Raw genomic sequence first — 7,905 nt, 5'->3', positions numbered from 1 at the left:
AGATTGCAAAAGTGGCCCCTCCTCTACATGCAGAAGAATGATTTCTAAACTCATCAGTCCTGGGTTCAAAAATCTATTCATACTCTGTTTATAGTGTGGCCTTGGGGAAAGTAACACCTTCTGAACCTCTGTTTCCTGGTTAGTAAAATGAAGGCAGTAATATGTAGTTGTTGTGGGCAATTCATTCATTCATTCGACAAACATGTACAGAGTGCCTGTCACGCACTTGGTGTTGTTTTTAACACTGGGAACCCAGCATGTTTGATAAAACAGACAAACACTCATACCTTCTTGGGACTTACATTCTAGGAAAGAACAGACAATAAGAAAATAAACAAAATTATCAGAGCTAGTATAAATGCTAAAAAGAAAAGCAAAAAAATAGGAAATGGGATGGAGTGAGGGGCTTGTGTTTGAGGCAGAAAGGACTCTTGTTAAGGTGACATTTGACTGGAGCAAGTCAAGGGTGAAAGAAGCAAGATCGTTTAGGTGCTAGAGTGATTATTGAGGAGAGAGGTAATGGTGGCTTAGGATGGGCAGCCATGAAGATGGTAAAGATACCGTACCCTGAGTGTGTGTGTGTGTGTGTGTGTGCGCGCATGTATTCAGTCATTCAGTCATGTCCGACTCCTTGCAATCCCGTGGACTGTAGCCTGCCAGGCTCCTCTGTCCATGACATTTTTCAGGCAAGAATATAGGAGTGGGTTACCATTTCCTCCTCCAGGGGATCTTCCTGACCCAGGGATCAAACCTGCATCTCCTGTGTCTCCTGCATTGCAGGTGGATTCTATACCGCTGAGCCTTGGGGAGGTGGAGTAGAAGGAGAAGAAGATGTAGTAAGGGCTAGAAGGTTCAGCCTGTGACAGTATAAGAATTGAGTCACTGTTGAGACTGAGAGTGGAACAGGCATGGGGAGATCAGGAGCTGTTGGAACAAATTCACTGGAGAAGTCTGTTCACTTCTAGGTGCAGAGAGCAGGCAGGTAGGTGGATGCATGAGTCTGGAGCTCATGGCAGTAGCCCAGGCTAGCAGTACAAATCCAAGCTTAAATAAGAGAATCAGATAAAGTGTTTGGACCCCTGTGAATCTTAGAAAGAAGACAGACAGGTCCATGCCAGGCTGACTCCCTGCTAACTTGAACGTATCAACGTGCACAATTTAAACTGATGCCTCTGTAAAATCACGCACTTTTTACACATCACAGTCCTTTCGAGTCTCTCATGAATGGGTGTGAGCAGTGTTATCAGGAGGACCTTCAGAGCTCTCCCCAAACACTTATTCCCAAGTTAATCATGCCCTTGCCAGGATTCCAGCTCAACTGGTCAGGTCTTCATTCTATAAAAGCTCCCCACGTGGTTTTTGTGGACACCCAAGTACCATCCATTGGTCAGAACCTTGGGTGCTAAACTCATAATGCCAAGAATATTGTAAAAGTAGGGGGTGAGTTACTGGGGGCAAGAAGGCAGCTGTGGTGGCCGCAGCTGAGGAAACAAGATGGTAGATTTTCTGAAAGCACTGCCTGTCTACAACAAAAGCAATTTTAGTAGATTTCATGCCGACTCTGGGTGCAAAGCCTCGAACAGACGTCCCTCGGTCTCCCTGCCCACTCGGGAGTACCCGTCTGAACAGATCATCGTGACAGAAAAAACATTCTTTTGTGCTTCCTACATCAGCAATGGGACAGAAAGAATGCCGCCAGGAAGAGAGACCTGGAGCTAGTGGCCCTGGGGGGCGAGAGCTCGGCACCCCGCGCCCCCTCAAGGTCGCACGGAGGACAGCCCGACGTGGACGAGGACACTTAAGGCTCACGCTCCCCGACAGGCGCCTCCTGTCTTGTCTGCTCCTCGCTCACCTGCCTTGTGGTAGCGCCCTCCCACCCCCACCCCCACCCCCATCCGACCCCCACCCCCACCCCCACCCTCACCCCCACCCCCACCCCCTCCAGCGGCCCACCATGCCCCTTCCACACCGCCTCCAACTTCATAGAAGCCAATGTGTTTATTTTCCTTGAGTTTTTATTTACGCTGGTAAAATGTACCAAGTGATGGTTACAGGGGACGTCAGATCCAGTAGTGTCATGTTGGTAGATGCTTAAAAATATATATATATATTGTTACTCACCTCCCCACCCCCACCCCCGTCCAGTTCTCCTTCCTCCTCTTGCCCCCCAGTTCTCCTCTGGAAAACTGGAGCGTGTCTGTGAGTGTCTAGAGCCGGAACACTGCTGCGGCTGGCCGGCAAAGGTGGGGGGCCCTTCTCCCAGCCCCTCTCCTACCAGTCCAGGCCTTAAAGACTTGGCCCTGTCTCAAGTTCCACTGGGACCTATTCTGTGCCGAGACCTTGCTCTGAGACTGAGTAAGGGGGAGAAGTCAGCCCTTCAGGATCTTTCTCTTAAGTCATTTTATCATGGACTAGTGCGTGCTCCATGTCCACCCCAATAAAAGGATCTTTCCTTAAAAAAAAAAGAGAGAGAGAGAAGAAGGGGAAAGAAATATCCAAGTAATAAAGGTGGGTATGCTTATCCTTGCTTCCCAGGTGGCACGTGTGGTAAAGAACCTGTCTGCCAGTGCAAGGAAACATAAGAGATGCAGGTTCTATCCCTGGGTCAGGAAGATCCTCTGGAGGAGGGCATGGCAACCCACTCTAGTAGTCTTGCCTGGAGAATCCCGTGGACAGAGGAGCCTGGTGGGCTACAATCCACAGGGTCCCAAAGAGTCAGACATGACAGAAGTGACTTAGCATGCACACAAGCATGCTTATCCTCATTTTATAGGTAAGGAATTAGCAGCTCAGAGATGAAACAAGCTTCCTAGAGTCACATAGCTGGTGGCTGATAGCCAGGATTTGACACAGGTTTCCAGGTCGGATTCAGTGGTGTTCTTGTCACCACACTACTCTGCTGCTTGGTCACTCGTCATTCCACCGAGGAGGAGAAAGCCTGTTTTGGGAGTCTGAATGACAGAAACGTGTCAGGGGTAAGTTTTCCTGCCCTCTTAGCCAACTCTTCAGCCTGAAAGAGGTAAGGATTGAGCCGATATGTCCCAAATCCTAATATAATCAGAGTCACCGGGAGGATTCCTATGCCTCCATCCCCAAAGTTAATGCTTCGTTAGATCAGGGTGAGAAACACAGTCTTAGATGCAAAGTGCTGGCTGCTCCAAACACTCAGTCATTTCTTGGAATCTTTCTTCCACTTCCCTCAGGTGCTCAGCAGCAGATCGTGAACCCCTCCCAGCTTGGCTCTGGTCCCTGGGTCCTGGCAGGAGAGGGTTAAAGCCCTGAGAACTCGGGGCTCTTCTCTCATGAGAATGGAATGTGGAGGGGAGCAGCTGAGCGGGATGAGGGCTGTCCAGGGCTGAGCATGGCCATTGTTGCAGAACAATTGACCCCCAGGAACAGAACAGCAGACGCTAATTATGGGACACTCGTGTTGTCATGTAATTATGAGGCCTCTGGAACCATTAGCATAAGAAACTAAGCTCACTGGCTCGTTTTGGTCATAACTTTTCCCAAAATGCTCTGCTCAGAAATCTGAAGAAGTAAGACTGTTAACTCAGAGTTGCATAAAAGACTCAGTTCCAGAGAGTCTCGGGTTTTGGTCATGCTAAAATCTCCCAGTTGCTTGATACATATGTGGAGTCTCAGGACGCACTTCCAGAAACTTGGGTTTGGTGGAACTGAGTGGAAATGAAATTAGCCATTGAAATTCACAGAAGTCCAAATTTAGCCCTCCTTGGGAGTTGGCAGAAGTCCTGGCAACCATACTGGAGTTTTCTAAGTACCCTCACTCCCTTAGCAAGGACTCTGATGCTCAACTGTTGTTGCCTGAGCCTTGTGAGTTAATCAACACATCCTCAAACACCAATTGAACCCCAAGATAGCTCACCAGGAAGACCAAGTTGAATGACTAAATTTCTCTGCACACAACCTCAGATCTGATGGGAAAGTAAGAATCACAGAGAAGACAATGATATAAAACTGGAGTGATAAAGGCTCTGAAAAGAGAAAGGATGAAGGAGCAAAATGACCTCATCTGAGGGTCCTTGGGTGTCTGATCACTGAATTAGGTGACTTTAGACGTGAGTCAGAAATCTATGGTAATCTAGCTTGGTTAAGATAGAATAAGTGATGTGTATGTTTGTTTAATACAGCACGAGCTACAGCTGCTGCAGAAATAACCAGAAACCAAGGAGAAATGCCTCCAGAGCGTTCTCTAGGCTTCATTCTTCCACACTGACTTCCTGGGCCACCTGGACGCCACCAACTCCCTGCCTCACACCTCCCGCACTCTCCCATCTGAAAGATGCTACACCTCTTCCTTTAACTCCAATTTGAAAACTCCTAGGAAGATTTCTGCTTGGCCCAATAGGCTCCATTCTCCAGCTCTGGTCCAGGGGAAAAAAGCTGCAATGATTGACAGCTCATAGAACCAAAGGGTGAAGACAGGATAGGAAGCTTCTCCCTCAATGAGAGGAGAGAAAGATTGAACAAAATTTGGTCCCTATCATTACATACCCTATTCCATTTAAATCTCGCAACCAGGTTGGGAGGAGATAAACACTGCTAAAGTGTTCTAAGACCCTTGCATTGATTGGGAAGAAGATAAAAATACACATTAATGTTGGACTTTGATAAGTCAAGGACACTTGTTGTAGTCTCTATGGTAGCCTTTAAAGGAATAGTAAAAGTATGTATAATTACTGAGGTGACAAAAGAGGCCACAAAAACACAAACTTCAACAGAAAAAAATAAAGGATAGAGGAAAATAGAAATTACACAGTAAAATGGTAGATTTAAACTTAAATACATTCTTAATTACACTAAATATAAATAGTCAAAAGGGTCAAAATTAATACAAAGATAAACCATATTAAAAAGTATAAAACTCATATGTTCTTTAACAAGAGATAAATCTGAAATAGAAGGATACAGAAAAGCTGAAAGTAAGATGTCAGTGGGTTGCTTTTGGGAAGAGGACATCTAAACATCTCTTTCATCAGAGACCTGAATGAAATGAGTCCTATGCATGTCCAAAGGGACATGTTACAGAAAGAGGAAGTAGCACATAAAAGGTTTGAAGATGAGAATGAGTGGATTGTGAAGGAAGTGTTAATAGAATTTGGGATGAATTCGGTACTGGGGGTTGATGAGGGAAAGAACAGAATAAAGAATAACTTTTTAGTGTTTGAACCTGAGCAGAAAAATGCATGAAGTCATTAACTGAAATAAGGAGGAGTGAGGTGGCTTAGCACTAAAGAATCTGCCTTGCCAATGCAGGAACTGCAAGAGATGTGGGTTTAGATCCCTGGGTTAGGAAGAACCCCTGGAAATGAGGAGGAAATGGCAATCTACTCCAGTATTGTTGCCTGGAAAATTTCACGGACAGAGGACCCTGGCGGGCTACAGTCCATGGAGTTGCAAAGAGTCGGACACAAGTGAGTGACTGAGCATGCACGCACGAAGGAGAAACAGATTCTAAAGTAGGGAGTGAGGGGATCAATCAGTACTTTGGTATTCTGCTTTGGATGGTTTACATTGGAGATGCTTACTAGACATCAATTGGAAGTGTTAGGTTGCCAGGTGAATATATAAGCTGAGATCAAGGGAGATGTCAGAAGGTATAAAACTGAAAGTCATCAGTGTGTAAATGATATTTAAAAACAACTGTACTCAAAGCCTGCTGATTGTTGGATCAAAGTGTAGAACCAGAAACAAGGAGATCATGATGAAAGAGGACTGGTAATTAGTAATAAGACCACTTCAGTACGAATTTAAAGTATTATATATTTCTAAAAATTAACTCTCAGAAAAGAATTGCCCTAAATTTTAGTCCTTACAAAATCTCTCATATTATGGGAAGTCACTCTCAATTTCTTTGTTTCGAACAAAAATCCTGTCTGGGGAGGAAACAACGACCTGAAATGACCTCAATCAATGCTGGTTTGGGATGATTAGAGATGGCACCTGACAGAGTCAGTCAATAAGGAAGGCAAAGAAATTTGACACAGATTTAGTAATTATTGCTGGAGGTATCACCTCACAATTGCAGGCGTCCGATGTCTTTGTAAACAAGCCTCTTAAAGCTTGCTTTAAAATCAATACAGGAAACGGTTGTCTGTGGAAGTCATGCACAAACACCACCAGGACAAATTAAACAACCCAAACCTGTCCTGACACAATGCATTACTGTGGCTTGGGATACAGGTTTCTGTGAAAGCAAAAATATAGATTCAAACGTTAGTGTATCTCAAATGCCTTAAACGGAAATAAAGATAATGTGGTGTGGAAAACTTAAGATGATTCCCCCCAAAATGGCCCTACAGATGACAAGAACACTGATGTCCGAGATACTGGTGAAGACCTTGAACAAAACTGCTCCTTAAAACATGAGTGGCAGGACTTCCCTGGTGGTCCAGTGGTTGAGAATCCGCCTACCAATGCAGGGGATATGGGTTTGATCCCCACAGGGGAGATCTCACATGCCTCAGGGCAACTAAGCCTGTAAGCTTAATCTACTGAAGCCCATGTGCTCCAGAGCCCATGCTCTGCAACCAGAGAAACCACCACAGTGAGTAGCCCCTGCTCGTCACAACTAGAGAACAGGAGCAGTGGAGACAGGGCGGCCGAAAATAAATAATAAATAAATTTTGTTAAAAATAAATGGAAAAAAGCAATAAAGCAATAAATAAAATTATTTTTGTAATATATAATTCTAAATGTGTGTAATTATTCCAAAAAATTTTGTAAGTAAACACCTGTTTCCACTATGCCCTAAAGTTTTTTTTTTTTTTAATATTTAAGATGACTAAGAATCTGTTCATATTTAACTTATATGCAGATTACATCATGAGAAACGCTGGACTGGAAGAAACACAAGCTGGAATCAAGATTGCCAGGAGAAATATCAATAACCTCAGATATGCAGATGACAGCACCCTTATGGCAGAAAGTGAAGAGGAACTAAAAAGCCTCTTGATGAAAGTGGGGAGTGAAAAAGTTGGCTTAAAGCTCAACATTCAGAAAACGAAGATCATGGCATCTGGTCCCATCACTTCATGGGAAATAGATGGGGAAACAGTGAAAACAGTGTCAGACTTTATTTTTGGGGGCTCCAAAATCACTGCAGAAGGTGACTGCGGCCATGAAATTAAAAGACGCTTACTCCTTGGAAGGAAAGTTATGACCAACCTAGATAGCATATTCAAAAGCAGAGACATTACTTTGCCAACAAAGGTCCGTCTAGTCAAGGCTATGGTTTTTCCTGTGGTCATGCATGGATGTGAGAGTTGGACTGTGAAGAATTGATGCTTTTGAACTGTGGTGTTGGAGAAGACTCTTGAGAGTCCCTTGGACTGCAAGGAGATCCAACCAGTCCATTCTAAAGGAGATCAGCCCTGGGATTTCTTTGGAAGGAATGATGCTAAAGCTGAAACTCCAGTACTTTGGCCACCTCATGCGAAGAGTTGACTCATTGGAAAAGAGTCTGATGCTGGGAGGGATTCGGGGCAGGAGGAGAAGGGGATGACAGAGGATGAGATGGCTGGATGGCATCACTGACTCAATGGACGTGAGTTTGAATGAACTCCGGGAGATGGTGATGGACAGGGAGGCCTGGCGTGCTGCGATTCATGGGGTCGCAAAGAGTCAGACACGACTGAGCGACTGAACCAAACTGAACTGAAGAATCTGGTGCTGCTGCTGCTGCTGCTAAGTCGCTGCAGTTGTGTCTGACTCTGTGTGACCCCATAGAGAGCAGCCCACTAGGTTCCCCCGTCCCTGGGATTCTCCAGAGGCTATTCTAAATTGGAAAATGGATGGAGATATGTGTTATATTCTGGTTTGCCCTGTAGTTAATTAAACATGTATGGTATTGGATGTTCCTATGGCTGTAAAGTGCTTCCCTGA

The 7,905-nt window shown here is 44.9% G+C and overlaps 1 pseudogene; it reads left to right on the top strand.

Annotated features, from left to right (window-relative positions):
* The first annotated feature begins 1,234 nt into the window (after window positions 1-1,234).
* LOC138990542 (DET1- and DDB1-associated protein 1 pseudogene) lies at window positions 1,235-1,802 on the top strand (annotated as a pseudogene).
* The last annotated feature ends 6,103 nt before the right edge of the window (window positions 1,803-7,905 follow it).

The sequence above is a fragment of the Bos mutus genome, chromosome 13 (assembly GCF_027580195.1).
Source record: "Bos mutus isolate GX-2022 chromosome 13, NWIPB_WYAK_1.1, whole genome shotgun sequence".
NCBI classification, from domain to species: domain Eukaryota; kingdom Metazoa; phylum Chordata; class Mammalia; order Artiodactyla; family Bovidae; genus Bos; species Bos mutus.
This window is presented reverse-complemented; position numbering and strand designations above follow the sequence as displayed.